Source organism: Fistularia commersonii, chromosome 35, assembly GCF_037954325.1.
Source record: "Fistularia commersonii isolate RoL2024-O1a breed Wild chromosome 35, RoL_Fcom_v1.0, whole genome shotgun sequence".
NCBI classification, from domain to species: Eukaryota; Metazoa; Chordata; class Actinopteri; order Syngnathiformes; family Fistulariidae; genus Fistularia; species Fistularia commersonii.
The window spans coordinates 9,579,545-9,598,581 of record NC_141318.1 but is presented as its reverse complement, the minus strand read 5'-3'; the positions used below and the strand labels follow the sequence as shown (position 1 = coordinate 9,598,581).

General features: G+C 37.9%; 1 protein-coding gene and 1 pseudogene across 2 annotated transcripts in view; one reads left to right on the top strand and one right to left on the bottom strand.

Moving 5' to 3' along the window:
* Positions 1 to 19,037, bottom strand: part of tenm3 (teneurin transmembrane protein 3) — a 366,691-nt gene that overhangs the window by 307,912 nt on the left and 39,742 nt on the right. For both annotated transcript variants that reach the window (XM_086142740.1, XM_086142745.1), the window contains exon 2: positions 12,732 to 12,809. The gene's annotated coding sequence lies outside the window, so the exon portion shown is untranslated. The remainder of the gene's footprint in view (positions 1 to 12,731; positions 12,810 to 19,037) is intronic.
* LOC147214092 (uncharacterized) lies at positions 488 to 2,477 on the top strand (annotated as a pseudogene).

The following is a 19,037-nucleotide window of genomic DNA, read 5'->3' as shown; positions in this document are numbered from 1 at the left end:
AGTCCCCCAGGTTGTCGATTTATAATAAGAAATCATATTAAATCCTGAAGTGTGTCTTATTTACTGCTTTTGAAACTCACTGGATACTCAGAGAATGTGCTCTAAATATGTTTGTGGCTATAGCATCATGCACAATCCTCCACTGGAGGTCGCCTCTCCGTTTGGCCGGCGAGCCAAACAGACAGGCTTGCCAACTCCCCTTCAGGGAGGTGTCTGGTCCAAATAAGCTAATCCACTTGGACTCCTTCACCTGTGACAAAGGTTGAAGATTTAGGACCTTGACACAGGTTACATAAAGGTCTTTTTTGCCTGCATCTTGAAACTTATTGGATTAAGGGAGGAAGAGATAAGGTGTAAAAGATGACCCAACTTTATAAGACCTTGTAGGCTTGTAGAACACAGGGCGACTGGGACCTTGTAAAATTGTTGAAAGGCAGAGGTTCTTCCATCAGCTACCATCCCGGGGGCTCATTATCAACCTGCCTAAATGCTACTATTCGCTACTACTGCTGCACCTTGGACCTTTAGTAAGGCAAAATCACCTGTCCTTGGAAACAGGGCAAGGACTGCTCTGGGGCACGAGGTTGGTAAGGAACCAATCCAACTACACTCCATAAATACCACAGGGAGGATTGGATATTGGATGGAGGTTATGGCCATTGGCGATCCAAAAATGTATGAGGGTAGCCCATCGAGTCCAAGTGTTCGGCCTGAAGGCACGTGGCATGATCGTGAGATCCTCAAAGGTTAGTTCCTAATCTAGAGTAGCTCTTTCCTCTGGGTCCTTTAGTAGTCCTTTAGTAGCTCCTCCTGGCTCTCGTTATCACAGTCCAACCCCATCTAATCTGACACCTGAAGAGAAGACAACACTCTCCTCACTCCAGAAGGATGAGAGCATTACCAAGCAAAGATGGACAATCTCCTCGGGGACAGAGCAATGAATGGAACCCTAAATGGGGACCCGACCAATGCATACAAAAAGAAAGTGGTCAGGTGTCTACAGCATATAAAAAAAGAATGTGGCCATAGACAAACACTTTATATTCGACTGCACCCAGGAGACACAAGCCCTTGCATCTATGGGCTGCCAAAGAGCTCCAAACAGGAGGGAGCTTCTCTTGTACTTATTGTCAGCAGCATCAACATGTCACATACAACATCACCAAACATGTGGCAAAGAGTTTTTTACCTTTGGTTAGCAACACCACACACCATATCCAGAATTTGCAGGACTTTGCCAGTAAGGTCAAGCAGATCAGGCTGGACCCGAATGAAACCATGGTGTCGTATGACATAACCTCACTGTTCACATGTATCCCCACATTGGATGCGATCACAGCAGTGAACGAATGCCTCATTAAGGACACCTTAATACAAATAACAAAACTCTCTACTGATCAAATCTGCAGCCTACTGGACCTTTGTCTACAAGCCACAGTTCCAGTTCAATGGCAGCTTCTCATGAATGCGCCATGGGCTTGCCTGTTTGTCCCTCATCGTGGCCAACCCAATACATGGAAGACGTTGAGAGCAAGGCCCTCGCTTCACTCAGGGGAATGAACCACTGGTTCAAGTATGAAGATGACACATGGGTCAAGATCAAGAAGAATGAGGTCGAAGCGTTCACCACTCATACTCAACGCACACATCAAATCCACAAGTGAGGACATCGCTAGTGACCAACTCCCCTTCATGGACTGTCGCATTCACATCCAACAAGACAGAAGCCTGGACATCAAGGTTTATTGGAAGCCAATACACACCAAACAGTGTTTGCTTTTCGACCAACACCACCCCCTTGGGCATAAACTAGGAGTAATCAAAACTCTACATCACCAGGCCAGGAACATTCCATTGACCACTGAAGGTGGCAAAACTGAGGTACAACACATTAGGAAAGCCTTGAGATCCTGTGGCTACCCTAATTGGGCCTTCTCTAAATTCCAAACCACCAGATCCAAGAACATAGAACAGGAGGAAGACAACAAACGAAAGAACATTGTCATACCGTATGCTGCTGGTGTTTCGAAGAAACTGCGAAGGGTGTTCGGCAAACACCATATTCTCGTACATTTCAAATCCCACAACACCCTGAGGCAAAAGCCAGTGCACCACAAGGACAAAACACCATGGCATGAGATAGATATGTACACACTACATAGAGATGTAGTGTATACCGTCATTTGCACTGAGAATTGTGATGACATCTATGTTGAGAAACCACACAATGTCCGCACAAACGGATGGCTCAAGACAGGACAGCCTGTCCTTCAGGACAGGATTCTGCGGTCCACCTACACCTGAAGGACAAGGGCCATTCTTTTGAAGACAGCAATGTTTGTATTCTGTCAAGAGAACACAGATGGTTAGAGAGAGAAGTAAAAGAAGCCATCTTTGTCAGAACAGGAAAACAGTCTCTGAACAGAGGAGGGGGCCTCAGATGCAACCTTTCACAAACGTATAACGCCATACCATGATCAATCTCTATCCAAACAGCAAGGAAAGATTCACCACCAGTATCAGGCCCTGGTAACGTCCACATGAGCCCCAGTTTGTGTGATTCAACAGGTTTCACTCCTTTGCTCAGCTTTACCCATTCACATTTACAATCCAGGTAATCCCACAAAGTTGTTCTTTTGTTCCACATACAACACCCATTTGCATAATAACTCCCCTAACACCTAGTTTCTGCCGATCACCTCTTCCATTTACACAACAAGCCACCATCACCTGGACTAGCCCAAAACTCGCCCATACTTATTATGATTATTATGTTTATTACTATGTCATTTATAATTATATTTTTATTAATTATTATAATTTTTGATTTTTATAATTATTAGGAATTCAGTTGCCACACCATTCACGTTCCGCATCATGGGAATAATAACAATGCACTATCAATTAGGTAGTACTTTTATTTTTGCCCTGCACTGCTTCAACAAAAATTCAGTTAGCTAACTATGTTTTTTTTTCAGCGAAAATATTTTTGTTCTGCAGCAAGCCCTCAACATCCCTCTATGCCGTAGCCAGCCAAAAGAGTCCTTTTTGTAGGTCCATTTCTCAAAAGCTCATGTATTTTGTAGCAAGAAAACAAGCAGAGCAACTGTTTTTCTATGATGGTGCTCCAAAGTCCACAAGAAGTATCTGGTAATGACCGTTACTTATGAGTACCAATCACCAAGCATTTATTCTACATCATATGAGTTACTATGGAACTGCAAAATTACCCTGCTCATGAGAATGCATGAAAAAAAAAACCTTGTCACTGAAAAGGTTCTAGGAGTTGCAAAATGTTCTGCAGTGCAAAATCGGCAATAATTACCTGACACATGCATCTATAGACCTCCTGTATTTTCATTTATTTATTGTTTTGATCCCCAAAAACACATTTTAAACACACAGAGATAAAATATCATTTTTTTGTAAGTGTCTGCAAAACCTGTGCAGCCCTCAATTTGCAAGGATCGTCACAGCAATATGAACAGGCAGTTATTTGTTTGGGATCTAAGATATTTATTTGCGATCTTCACAGGCAACCAAGAAAAAGATTGACCAACCAACCCACCAACCAAAGACATCCAACTGAATAAACCGATGAATGAATGAAGGAACGAACGAAGAAAATAACAAACGAAGGAATTAAGTAACGAAGAAACAAACGAACAAAAAAAAAAAAACAGTCAAACAAAAACCAACCAAGCAAACAAACAGACAACCATCCATCCACCTAACCATTCAACCAACCCAACAATCAACCACACATATATAAGTCCATAAATACATATGACCATAATATTTAAGTTCTGAGATGTGTAAGGTGACAAGCAATTCCTTACAATCTTACATAATTCAAAACTTAATCGATGGGAAACAATTTATGATAATATTCTCAAATAATAGCTATCAGGATGATATTTCTTTGGGTATGAATCAATCATTGAGCCGCCACTTATATGTATCTCGATGTCATAATATATAGACCGACACCATTCATGGTACTTTTACTGGACAAAAATCCATAAAAAGAAAATCACTGTCAATCAAGCCAACACAAACAACACAATGGCTTTGCTCAGTTCTTAATTATTGCATTGCATTACATGAATGAAAGTGCAAAATCATTAACCAGACAGAAAGGATGTGAATAATTAAAGACCGTGGTATTGATTAGTTCCAGCGTTGGAGACTGTTTTAACATTTTGGTGTAATTCATTATCGGGCTGCAGCCGCTGCTCTTTCCAGCTGGTTCATTTACTTTACTGCAGGCTGCAGTTTCTCACCTGAAACTAACTTTGGAAAAATGGGCGGGGCATTCCATGATGCCTCCGTGATAAAACGTAGAGTAGAATAATGATGAGTTCTGTGTAATGGTAAAACCAGAAAATGTGCATGCATAATTCAAAAAGCAATTTTATATGCACATATCATCACATAAAAACTTTCAGCCAAACATTGCATTATCAAGCTTTGCAGGAAGGGTTGAAATGAAAAAGGCTCAAAGACATAAGACTGACAACTTGAAAAATAAGCCTGGCCTTATGAAATAAAGAATCCTGTGGTATATTGCATGGTCTTTGTGTAATAAAGTATAGAAATTAAGAAATTAAAATTAAGGTCTGTCAATGGCCAAAATTCTGAAAATCCTGAATACCAAAACTGATTCGGTGTGTGATTTTAGTACAGTGACAGTGTTTGTTATCGCCTCTGCTGATAAAATGAGAATCTGTCCACCTCTTGGCTGCAACTCAGAGAGAATCTCATATTAAAGATAAACAGTAAAGAGACAGACAGCGAAGGAAGTGGGAAACATCAGGGATCTTTCATGTTCTCTCTTTTTCCCAGCCAAAAATAAACTGGAATAATTCTTTCTACTCATCTGCTTGAAGCTGTTTGTATGTGTGTGTGTGTGTGTGTGTGTATCAATGGGTGACTGTGTACAAATGTTCTATTATTTCACAAAGCACACAGAGTTGTAGTCCCAGAGAGGTAAAATTATTACCTCTCACATTTGTGATACAAGAAAAGGAGTTGACACATTAACCGTCTTGAGTTCAAAATAGAGATGTTTGCATTTGACTACCGTATTTTTCAGACTATAAGTTGCAGATTTTCATAGTTTAGCCTGGGGTGCGACTTATACTCTGGAACGACTAGTATGAAATTTTTGAGCCCTCTTGCTCTGATGTGTGTGTCTGCGTGTGTGTTTTTGACATAACAGCGATCGTCACACACACACACACACATACACACACACACACACACACACACACACACACACGCCAACCAATCAAAATTCATCGGGGGCGGGTCATGGCAGAAGTGCGCTGTGAAAAAAAAAAACCGATCCTACCCGCTACATCTGTACATATGAAAATTGATAATTCCAACATTCGCGGTAACTTATAAAAACAACAAGGGCTGAACAAAATGGCACCGAAAAGAAAATCGTATTCTGCAGGTTACAAGCTGGAACTAGTGAAATATGCAGCCGAATACGTCAATCGAGCGGCAGAAAGAAAGTTTGAAGCTAGTGAGAAACTTGTAAGGGACTGGCGAAAAGCGGAGGTTACTTTTACTGAAATGAAGAAAACTATAAAAACTAATCGCGGGCTAAAAGCTAGCTGGCCACGGCTAGAGGAACGAGTTCACACTTGGGTGCTTGAACAACGTGCTGCCGGGAGAGGCTTGTCAACAGGACAGCTGCATCTTCACTCCCAGGTAGTTGCCAAGGCGATTAATACAAATTACTTTGCGGGAAGACCTTCCTGGTGTTACCGCTTCATGCAACGCAATTGCCTCTGTATCAGGGCAAGGACACAATTCTGTCGGGATTCAGAAAGGCTGGAATAATTGGAACTGCAAGTGACGATGACTGATGTAAGATACGTACCAGTAGATGAGGAGGCAGCGCATTTTCTTCCTTTGGAGTTGAAGGAATTGTTCAGAAGTGACACCGAAGAAGAAGATTTCGTTGGATTTAGTGGTTAAGAGTGACACCGATTGTTTGGTTGTAGCATGTGCTATAGTTATTTGAATGACTCTTACCGTAATATGTTACGTTAACATAGCCTACCAGGCACGTTCTCAGTTCGTTGTTATGCGTCATATAGGCTATAGTGGGCTATACTTATTCAGCCTGTTGTTCTCTATTCTATATTTAGTTTAAATTGCCTTTCAAGAAGAGATGTGTTTTCTTGGTGTTGGATTTTATCAAATAAATTACCCCATAAAATGTGACTTATACCCAAGTGCGACTTATATATGTTTTGTTTGTTCTTTATTATGCATTTTTGTCTGGTGAGACTAATAATCTGGAGCGACGTATAATCCAAAAAATACGGTGGTTTTGAAAGTGGAATTTAAGATTTTGGCAACTGGACATATTTATGACTTCATAAAGTTACACGAAAAGTATTCATATTTCGGTCTTTTCTGCTAACTTGTAATCATTCTCGTCATAAACTTGGAATACCTACTTGATATTTCAAGTAGGTATTCCAATATTTCACCTGAAAGGTTGTCACACTTAAAATTTTTATAGATGGCAAGAAAACATACCTGATAATGTTATTTCAAGCTATCTATATGTCTGAACGACAATAAAATACATTAAAATAGAATGAAATAAAATAAATGAAATGAAATAATAACATGCACAAATGAACAAATAAATAATCATTTACAAATGTAATAAAAACACTACTACTTCTAATTCTACTGTTGCTACTACTACTAATAATAATCATATTAACATACACGTGCACATCACAAAGTTTATTGATATTAACAGTAAATAGCATATCCATATCAAGCCAGCGATGTTATTTGAAGACAGCTTTGCGGTGACATATAGTTGAGAGGATGAGCATGTGAAAGGATAAAGTATGACAATCTAAGTGACACATCTGCATAATAAAACACCTGATTGGCTAGAAATTGTTGGAAAGAGGAATCATGAATGTTGCACTCGAGGGGAGCGTCCGTCACAGCAGGTGATTCATTCATGAAAACTTTGCAAATACCAAAAAGAGTGTATAGATAAAGTAGAGCAGTGACCCTGGCAGGAGGAAATCAATCCCAGGACTGTACAACTCGTTGCAGCTGCTCAGTGCTCACGAAACAAGTTTGAGTTTCTGCTTAAGTATGAAATGTCAGGGTCCAAATGAACTTTGTTCTTGTTCCAGCCACGTAAAGAAAATGAACAAATTTCTACCCTCTTGCGGATTATGTACAGACCTTAACCTGTTTTGTTTTAACATAGTTGCTCAGAATGAAAGTACGAGCTGGCTGTCTCAACTTCACTAAAAATAACCCCTGCCATTTATAGGCACTTCTGCTTATCATAACATGTAAAGAGTGGAATATTCACAGAACATCACCAGCAACAAAACACTTCTGCTTTTTTTTTCCTCACTCTTATAATGCAATATGTATTAAAAAGAAGGAAATCTCAAGCCATCTTATAAAAGGTATTTCTTAATGCTCTCATGGGTCTGTCAGCAGTGTCTTCTTAGTGTCTTTTCATTAAATAGTGGTGTACAAATGTTGTTAACAGGTATTAGTTGGATAACTATTCTCATGATTATTTCCAATGAAGACAGCGCCAAGGTTTTGCTTTGTCTTCACTTTCTGTGGTCAGGAAGGTGGTAAGCACACTGAATCCACCAAATCCTTGTCTCATTTTAAGTTGACAGCTGTGTCCCTCAGCCAATGGAGACTCAATGCCACATACACAAGTGTTGAGAACATTTGGATGGATAGTTAAATAAATGAATAAATAAATAATCTCCAGCGGTACAGACAAGAAAGGAAAGAGAGGGATCAGATACCACCTGCCAAAGTAGTGATGACAGAGGAAGGAGGAGTGAGATGCCGAAAAGCGCTGAATGTGTGCTCTGCAGACACTCTTTGATGTACATGTGGGTGCATGTGAAGGCAACATAAATGTATCATCCACCCACAATCAAGGGCTATTATTTTTAAAAACCTCATAATACACCTCCGGCTCGTCATGATTTATATTTTCATAGAAATACTTATTCACATATGGCATTCAGAATCTGTCTCTGGTTCTTTTCTGCAGATCTCATAAAATCATCATATTCTCCCCGAGATGTGAAAGCCAGCTCTCTCCCAAGCACATAAAAGTGAATATATTCAAAATATATGGGTGTCACAGCTGTAAACTGCTAGTCTATCAAAATAAACAACAGAGTTTGATAACGCTATAAAGAGACTGAAGAGCCGTTGGAGGCGAGTGGGGGTTGGGGTGAGGTTACTGAAAGCAAGACAGTGAAAGGGAATGCCAGGAAAGCCAAACTAAATGCCATTCTATATGTGCAGTGGAAATACCAAAATTAAATATAAGCAGCTTGAAAACTGTAAACACCGTTAAGACACTAATCTCCTCCGAAGGAGCTCTTAGGAAAAGAAACTGTTGGGGAGAGAGGGGTTGCAGGTGGCAAGAGCTGTTGACAGGCGATATACGCAGGAAAGATACAAAATAGATTAAAACAAGAAAAAAAGGTTTTCAGGAAAATGACATCAGTTTTGCTATCTTCGGCCGCACCTGGTAGTTAAATGTCTTGCTAGCCATTGACAATATCCACCTGTGTAGCAAGCTGCCAAAGCCAAGACTGGTTCAACGACTATTTTTCTAAGCAAAAGACTGAGGGATTGGATAGGCCGAATTTTCATTTGATTTATGTCCTTGAAATAAAAAAAAAAAAGCTGAATAAAATCACTACAACTATTATCTTCATTGTATGTAATTTCTACAATAATGAATATTGAAGCCATTATTGTATTATGTCACCAGAACCTGTTGGCTATTAAAACTGCTGTTGTTGCTAGTATGAGCTGGTATGTGCCAGTCCCTCGCACCCTCTCTCACCATTGACTAAATCACACTCTTTCTATTTCTTTCCTTCGCTCTCTCTCCAATCAGTCAAGACAGAAGGCCGCCCATATTGAGCTGAGATCCGTCCAAGGTTTCTGCCCAATGAAGGGCAGTTTTTCCTTGACACTTGCCAAGTGCTTGCTCATGAGGGGGGGGGGGGGGGGGGGGGGGGGGGGGGGCATCCGGTTTGTATAAATCATTTTAAAGAGCGGTTCCCAACCTTCTTTTAAAGTAAATTGTCATTTGACAATTCTGTTGTGATTTTGCTCGATGAAAATAAAATTTGAATAAACTTGACTTAGTCCGGAAAGAAGGAGTATTTCCAATTTTTCCATCTGGTCCACAATAACCACAATGATGCTTTATCCTTGTTAACTATCTTTTTGTTGCAATATTTTGTTGCGACACTTTTTCCCACCAAATCTATCTGAAAATCTCATCACCCACATGAATGTCCTCAGATCATTAGGTGTCTGCTAACTCATACAACTTCTATTACAAACAGGCCACATTTATAAGCAGTGAAATCGAACTTATGGTGGAAACAGAAACAACAATCTAGAGCGCAGCCACGTCAGGTGTGGAAATTTTGATGATGGGGTAAAAGCTAACCGGTTTCAGTGAATTACTTTTAGCAGCTAAATTAGGGTCATTTTGACGGAGATGTGCACTGGGCTAACAAAATAAACTCCTAATGACAAAATCGTTACTGTGGAGCTCAGTCCTAGGGGATGAAGAAGTTTGCTCCTATTTGATCGCTGATGCAAGAGGATGCATTACTAAAGATGTTTACTTTGATACTTTGAAAGAGGGTGCCGTTGTCATGAAGGGAAGATATATATTCAAGCGTCTGCCCTCATTAGCATTACTTTTTTTTCTCCAGGCATGAATTTTACAGGGTCATAGCTGATTACTTATTGCTTTTATTTTATTCACTTATTTTTAAAATTTGGATGTACATCGGAGCACCATGCCAATGTTTGTATTGGGATCTACTGTAGGATAAAATCATTCTTCAGTAAATCAAAATGTTTTTGTATAAGAGACTTGGTATAAGTCAAAGATGTTTCTAACTTATGTACGATAAATATAACATGCAATATAACATTATGTATGTATTGTTTTGTTTAGTTTTACTTGTGGATATGTTGGTAGACGAATGCTAGAATTGGAGCTGCCAGGCAGGAGGTCTAGAGGAAGACCAAGGAGAAGATTGATGGACGTATTGAGAGAGAATATGAAGTTAGTAGGTGTGAGAGAGGAGGATGCAGAGAATGGGGTTAGATGGAGAGGGTTGTTTCGCTGTTGCGACCCCTGAAGGGGAGAGCTCAACGGAAAAGTCGAAAGAAGAATTGTTTTCTTTAGTTTTGTCTAATGTAAGCCCAATACATCCAAACAATATATACTGAATATTCTACAAACGTTATATGATTCTACCATTGATATATTTTTTATTTCCGCATAAAAATAGATAATAATAAATAATGAAGATATAAATAAATATTGTGATCTTCTGACATAGCAAGAAAGAAAACAGTAGACAGAGCCACTAATTATAAAGGCACAAATTTCATGGTTATATTTCAATAAAAAGAAAAATACAGGCGAGTCTAAGGTTTCCCACATGCTATCATTTCTTCAGGCATGTAATAATGGATAAGTACATTTCAGACCACATTTGAGAGCCATACATATAGATTATATAAGTATATAATATAGCTCATAATGTGATGTTGGAAACATCTTGTTGATTGTTTTTTTTTAAATCTAGTCGGTGAATCACACTTCCACTTCAGTATGGCAACTTGCAGTACACATTTAAAATGTGCCCTTAATTGATAAACTGCCTGATAAAAATAACATCAATTATGTTCTGACAGCCTCTGACCCTAAGTGCAGGAAAAGCAGTAGATAATGGATGGTTGGATGGATAGATGGATGTTCTGACAGTTAATAATTCTTGCCCATTGACAGTCTTTAGATGATTCTGTCAATCATCCGTGCAAGCTATAGACCCCAAATATTTCATTGGAATTATGTCAAACCCATTTCAAGTCCCTTCTACTTTTGAGAAGCCATTCATATTATTAGAAACTCAATAGCCAGGAGTCAGTACAAGACTATGTTGTCAGAAAGGGAATTGGGAATAGGTGGCCTCCAAAGCTCTACATTGTGTATTCACCCCCAAGGAAGCATCTAACTGGCTCAGCTAGTCAAGAGCGTGTCTTGCCATGATCAGCAATGATGGCCCAGTGGTTCAGCTCCCTACAGGTAGTGGGTCTTTCCAGGATATTTCCTGACTGTCAGCTCACATCAATCACTGACTTACATGCTTGTGTAACCATAAAGTACTTTCAGCACAGACAGCAGAGGCGGGTATTTTTTTTTCTTTTAAACAGCAGCAAAGACCAAGGCATTTTGAGCTTTTCCACTGAAGATGTGGCAGTTCTTGCCATAAATACATAATCCATCAATTTTTGTCATCATTCTTTTGGGGATTCAATTAAACACTTTTAGACATGTGATGTAGTCAGTAGCGAGCCCTGTCACGAGTTGATTTTATCACCCAGGCCCCCACTAGTTTCTATGCAAAACTGATAGAAATAGACAAATTGTTTGCTAATAATATATATCAAAATGAATCTATTAATGTACAGAAATCATATTATCAATTTACACTGTAGAAAAGGATCAGATAATTCAGGCAAGGCAGTTTGTCTGTTGTTTTTTTTCTTCCGGGACAAAGGAATGTTGTCATATAGTATATTTTATGTATATTCTTACTGCTATATATATTCTTATATCCATCCAACAATCAATTGTCTACCGCTTGTCCTAATGAGGGTTGCTGGAGCCTATTCCAGCTGCCATCAGGTGGGAGCAGGGTTCAACCCATTCATTCTCTCATTCACACATAAGGCAAATTCGTTTTCCAATGAGCCCTCTGTATGTTTTTGGACAGTGGAAGGAAACTGGTGAATCCGGAGGAGATTCATACACGGGCAGAACATGCAAACTCCGAACAGAAGGATTTCCTGTTGAAACCAAACCAGGGTCCTCCCCAGCTGCGAGGCAGAAGCACTAACCACTGTGCCAACTTGCTGCCTAAATACACACACACGCGCACACACAAATATATATTTGTGTGCATATATACATATACACACGTGTGTAATCACGATTGCCAGTCATGATACAAGAAAATACAGGAAGCCTCATATGCACACTTCTACACTGTCAGTGTTTGAGTGGAAAGAGGTTTTCTTCAAGAGTTGCCTTCCAAAACCATTGAGTAGAAAATAAATTACCAACTAATTTCATTATTCTATTACCAACATAATTTAATTTTTTTTTTCTTTCTCTCTTCAGAGAATGAGGTCATTCTCTCCTCATTCTTTCATCGATGACAATCACTTGTCTGCTGCACCGGTTCAAATTGCGGAGCACATTCTATCTATCTATCTATCTATCTATCTATCTATCTATCTATCTATCTATCTATCTATCTATCTATCTATCTATCTATCTATCTATCTATCTATCTATCTATCTATCTATCTATCTATCTATCTATCTATCTATCTATCTATCTATATTGCAACTGTGAGAAGAATGGCCTAATCAAGGCAAATTTGCGCTTATCTATTCAGTTTTAAATCGAAGGTTTAGTGAAGGGAAAAAAATGGGAGAGACAATTTTAATAAGAATGAATGGGAAAAGACGATCGTACATGGTGGAGTGAGATGCTCGGGCATTGAGAGGTGATGCCAAGGAAGAAACAGAAGAGACACAGATGGAGAGCTGGTGACAGGGAGGAGGTGTAACCTACCAACTTGTTGAGTGGTCTAGCAGTTGAATGGCTCTGGTCTGCTGCCAATTATTGTCATTCCCTGCTGTTCAACCTAAACTGAGAAGAGAAAGATAAAGAAGTGCAGATATTCAGAGACAATAGCGCAAACAAAAGAACCAGCATGAAGAGCACATGGTTAGGATGTTGGGCAATTTGGCAGAATTGGATTGCCCACAGCATTTATGAATCATAAAACAAAGAGGCAAATGCAATATTTGTACCATGTTTTTTCTTTGAACTTGGATCCACATGTGTCAGAAATCCTGAACATTTTTCCCAAATTTATTTTCAGAAGTTTGATTGAATAATGAAATGAATAACTAAATACAAATCAGTCCGTACCATGGCATACAAATGAAGAATAGATTATGGAGTTGAATTAAAAAAAAAAAATCAAGAGCCCCATTATTCAATTAATTGTGAAATGCAGCTCACAGTTTGATCACTTTTTAATTAAAATGTCACCTATTTTCTGCAGGAATTCTGGATCTGCTTACTTGAGCCTTCTCTTTCAGTCAAAATCTCAATCCATACATGGAATAAGATTAGCATCTTCTTTGATTTTTCATGAAAGAGAAATATGAAATATGAAATATTTCATATTCTTGAAATATTCTCAAATTTTCTTGTGGCATCTGGATTTGCTTATTTCCTTGAACGATATTCTGCCATGCCTTTGCAGGGATTCTTCAGTCCTACAATGGAGACCCCTGAATGAGAAGTGAAATAGCTTCAAAGAAATTGAAGTCCAGTAAAAATCACACAATATTTCAACAAGTAGCTATTTTTCATATGTATGTATGTTTGTATACATGTATCTGCTAATTTATATTTCATTTTTATGTAATACATTCTAAATTTAGAAAGCTCACAGGGTATACTGCCATGAAAACTCGGCAGAACCAACAAAACAGACGTTGGACTGCTGTTTAAATTCATCTAATTGTATGGCATTTCTTAAGGTTACCAGAACTTTCTAAAGTAAAATAAGATAAAGTAAAGAAAGAAACAAACAGAACAAAAGAAATACCACACCAGATTCTTGAGGGATCCCACAAGTATTTGGAATATGAAATATGAGCTCAATCCACAGAAAAAGGTGAGTAAACAGTTTTACAGAATGTTAATGCCAAACCACAGTTGAAGACATAGCACAACAATATCGTTGTCCAAAATGATAGGGATAGAAAAAGAATAAAAAAAAAACATGCCCATCCCCTGCTCAGTAAGGAATGGCTGCTGGATCAAAAAAGTAGATTGAATAGAGGTTTATATGTACACATACTTCTGGAAAGCATCTAATCAGGATGCAAATGATAAGGATGACATTTTGTAGTTCCAAACTCGATGTCTAATTGATGTATATTTTCATGCAGGTTCTTTCGCATGGCAGCTGTTGTGAACTGTGATGGTGAGAAATGAGTTACGGAAGCTCTAACCCCAGCAACACAGATGGTTTTTGATTCATTTTATTACAGCTGAAAGTATGGTGAAAGGCAAGAGATGAATCATCGGCTCTTCCCCCTTCGGAACATGCACATATTTATTTAGTCTGATATCCAGATTGTTCAAACTACTATCTCTGTGTCGACTACTGCTGCTACTACTACTGGTGGTAACATTAATCATCATAAACTGAGTTCAAAACCGATCTGAATCTGCTCAAACCAAGGTTGACAGTGTGATGCAGCCGTCAGCACTCTCAGCCCAGAGCTTGAGGGTTCCTGATTGAGTTCTGGAGCACGACTGTATCATGGCTGAGCTGAATTTAAAAATTCAAATCAAGCTTGATCCCTCGGTCCAAAAATCGGAAGGATGTTTTTGAAAGGAAGACAATAACATTTCTGTGGTTGTAAATGAATAGGGCTGAATGGGATTTATTTCCGAATTTGTTGTGTCCAAGGTGTTTGTTGCCTTTCGTCCAACAGCAAGGTGGACTGTCCCAGGCCTCCTGGCTACTCTGCATTGAGGATAAGCATCTTTTGTAATGATTGATTGAATGCATCGATGCGTTCATTTATTTTTCATTCAAATTCAAAAAGACATAGAGAAGCGCTTCAGCTCCATGACAAAGAAGTACTGGTAGATTTGGATCAAACAGTGAAAGATGACTATACGTTGAATGGTGACTGAGAGAGAATGCAGGCTACAGAGAGCAGTAGTGAGACAATGTGGATGTTAAGCATCACCATAGATCAACTAAAAAGTTTTGTTGTCATTTTGTTTTTATTTGTTTTTGAAAATGACTATTTAACTGCCACCATGTATGGAAATGTGGTTCAAAATATGCATTCAGAAAAACGAATAAAGAGCCAAATGTTGACTCCGAAGTAGGCAAATCGAAAGTGCTTGGGATCCCTAAAACCTGCGTCGGGTATCAGTTTCTGGTCAAATACATAATAGACAGTCAGCCAACATATGGACAGTCATTCAGGTCCCTTTTCAATTCCATTTGAACCAATTTTCCAATTCTAGAATGATCACTGAGGCACCAGTCATAGGGAAAATCAAATATTTCTAACTGATACTATGAAATTTGATCTATTTTCTAATGTTTGAAGTTGGTCTGACTTGTGCACATATTTTTTCTCAACTCATTACCATGTTTGAGTCACTCTCATATCCATCTGCCAGACACTAAGATTTAAATTACTGTCATTTTCAAAATATTGCCTTTCGTTTGCCAAGGGCTGGACCACACTTGGTGATAATCCGATCCCAGGGGCTTGATCTCACAGACACTGATGTGATCAAACATGACTTCATATCAAGGATGTATGAAGGAAACTGGATACAAAAAGGGGCTGGGCCCTCATTGCCCCGAAAAAAGATTTTACCAGCCAAAACTGACTAAAAGCAGACGTAAAAGGATGGTAATATTTAACTTGTGAAATTTCCCTTTTCATGATACTGATTTGCCCCACCATTCAGTGCAAAAGTGCTAAAAGAAGCAAGAAAAAATTATTCTAATCTTCATTCATGTAGGTGGGGGAATCGCATGTTCATGACTCAAGTTCTCATGATTAACTGATTTTATGTATTTGCAGTTAATCCAGTTTTCAGTGTTACAGGTCTTTTCATTTGTTGCTATTCTCAAATTTGTTTTTATACATTACATTACATTACATTACATTACAGTCATTTGGCAGACGCTTTTATACAAAGAGACTTACTTTTTATATTTGTTTTTACATCACCTTTTATTATTGATTTTATTTTGAGTTTCTTGTTTTTCTATGGAAACTATTTTTGTATTCCATAGCTCATTAGCAACTTGGGTCACAACTTTAATTCCAAGATTATTTGATGTCTGACTGATTGTTTCTTTGCTATATCTTGGCAACACACACACATCGCATGAATCTCACTAGGGATTTATTATGTAATTCCAAATATTCTAGATTTCAATCTGTGTGTTCCTAGTCATTGCATTTTAGCATTGCTTTATAGGCAAGAAAACAATACAACATTCAAGACCAACTTGTCCGAAACAAAAAATTGAAATAAAATAAAAACAATAATATCATATTGTCACAAATCATAAGGTGCAAAGATCCTCTTACGGGGTATTCGCTGCATTCAAATTTGCCAAGAGACTGAATTACAAAAGTAATTAGACCATTCATCCATCCAATGCTGCTTATTCTGCAGTCGGGTCCTCAGATGTCACTGGGTGAGAAACCCGGACTGCACACGAGTTGATCACAGAGCTTCATATAAAGCTAAAGAACCATTCACCACCTTATTCACACATCTGGTCAATTTAAGAAACTGCCTCCTATTAGGATAGAACCATGGACCTTCCTGCTGTGAGGTAGAGGTGCTAACACCAACACCACTATACCACAAAATGACAAAAAAAATACAACTAAAAAAAACAAACAGAACATCAAAATATATCGGCAAAATCAAAGATGTGTTTCACAGGAAAACTGGTTTGCAGACACTTTTAAAACAACAGATAAATTTTGACAAGAACATGAATGTGCATGCTTCTATTGTCTCTAAAATATATTATATACACATATTATATGTATATATATATATATATATATATATATATATATATATATATATATATATATATATATATATATATATATATTTCACTAGAATTCACAACACATTAAAACATACAAAGTCCAAATCCCCAAAAAAGTGAACTAAAAGTAAAAATTTGCAAGATAAATGTTAAAATGTGAACTGGGGTTTTTTCCACATGAACCAAAATCTTTCAGCAAAATCTTATGTTGGATCCATTTCATTATTTACATGTATTTATACATTATTTATCATCCCCTTTGTTCTATGGTTTCTAGGATTTTATTTATTTCCCACTTCAATGGTAATTAGTAATGATAGAATATTGAAAAATACATCTTTAAACATTTGTAAATGACAAACACTTAAAAATTTGGTTGAAATTTTTAAACATTTACACGTTTCCTCTTCAACGGGGGACTAATTAATGTGAATGAATATTTAATATTTTCATGAATTTCTACAATGTTTGAGCCCTTGTCAATGTAAAGGTGAAATTTATATGAGTAGTGAAAGTCGTGAAGATTCCCCACTTTAAAACTTTCACGGTGTGTTTCCACGGCAGTGAAGCGGCTCAATGGTTAAAACATAAGATAGACAGACAAAGAAGCATCTGGCTGCAAGACATGTTTATATGATGTAAAAAATGAAATTGAAAATGTGGAATTTGAAAACAAAACAGATTTGTTGAAGATAGAAGTCCTTGTGGAAAAACATTTCAAAGACAGAAAAAAAAAGGCTATCGTGGTATTATTTATGGCTGCGCTGCCTCTGGATTGGCTGGAGCTCATGCAGCTCATGCACACACACTCCCTGCCGACAGTAGAGACGTGACAGATAAAGTTTTATATGAGGGGTTGACAACCGGATGCTCCTTACTGTGGCTGCAATAAAAGCTCTGCGAGCAGAAAGCCAATAACTTATCAAAATAACTACACCAGCAAAAGTAATATACTGGCAGGCGGAGGAGGAAAAAAAATCCTGTCTCTATGTAAGCCAACACTTTATCAGCATTAAATACAAATTTAACTTGAAGTTTGCATTTATTTCCAATGAAATAACACAAACATAGTGTAAAAAAACATGGTATTACACTTAAAAAAAAAAAAAACCACACACATTATGCATTCTGCCAGCTGAGACAGTTTTGTGCAGAATGTTAACTCAACAGCATACATCTGTTTTATAGTTAGTATCGCAACTTCTTAAAAGTAGGTGTTGATTTATAGACAATTTATTGGGTTCTGGGCAGAACTAGAGCTGGCTTTCAAAGGGTAAAAAATTAATTGATAAAGCCAACTGGCAAAGAAAATAAGATAAAGAGAGTGCAACTCAAGTAGCAAATGTTTTTAATGTTGATAATGATGTATAGAAATGTCTAACTTGCCTCATGAAAATGCTGTTAGAATTCTAAAATTTGATCTAGCAGGCATATGCAAATAGTAATCATCAGTTTACTGCATAGCGGCTAGAAATGAGTTGAACTCAATTCTTTATCTATTCTTTTTCAATTTCTATTTTTCTGATAATATCCTTGATTGTCTGTTTATATTTATTACCATTATGTTTCATCTTGGGGTATTTAGTTGTCAAATAATGGTTTAAACAGAACAAAATTATTTTCTATTTTATAATTTGCTATGAATAAATAAACTGGTTATCAAACACAGTTCATTCATCATCTACACTGTTTAAACCTGCACATAGGGTCATGGAGAGGCTCGAGACTATCCCAGCTGACTTTGCTCAGTAGGGAGACTGACCCTGATCTGGTCACCAGTCATCCAACCAGAATGAGAAATAGACTGAAATTCATAAATACATTTCTAACATTGAAATTACACAATTAAAAAAATAAAAGTTTCTGTAATATGTCCATGGGAGTAGATTTACAGACATCAAGTCTTGCAGTCTTTCAAGTCAAGGAATCACACACATCCTCTTTCCCTCACACATACACACATGCACACGCATTCATGCACACGGACTAACACAAATGCACACGCACACACTATAGAGGTCCAACTCTTCAATGTGACATTGAGCTAATCAGCTTTGAGGGAGGAAAGTGTTTGTAAATCAAATAGTGATCTTCACCCAGCCCTTTTTTATATATCTTTCCCTCACTCTCTCACTAATCAGTACAAGAGCTTCTAAAGAGCAGACGCCCTTTCACTCACTAATTCATGTCAACAGTCAAATCCAATCCATGACGAAGAATAAACACCCAGTAAACACTCTGCA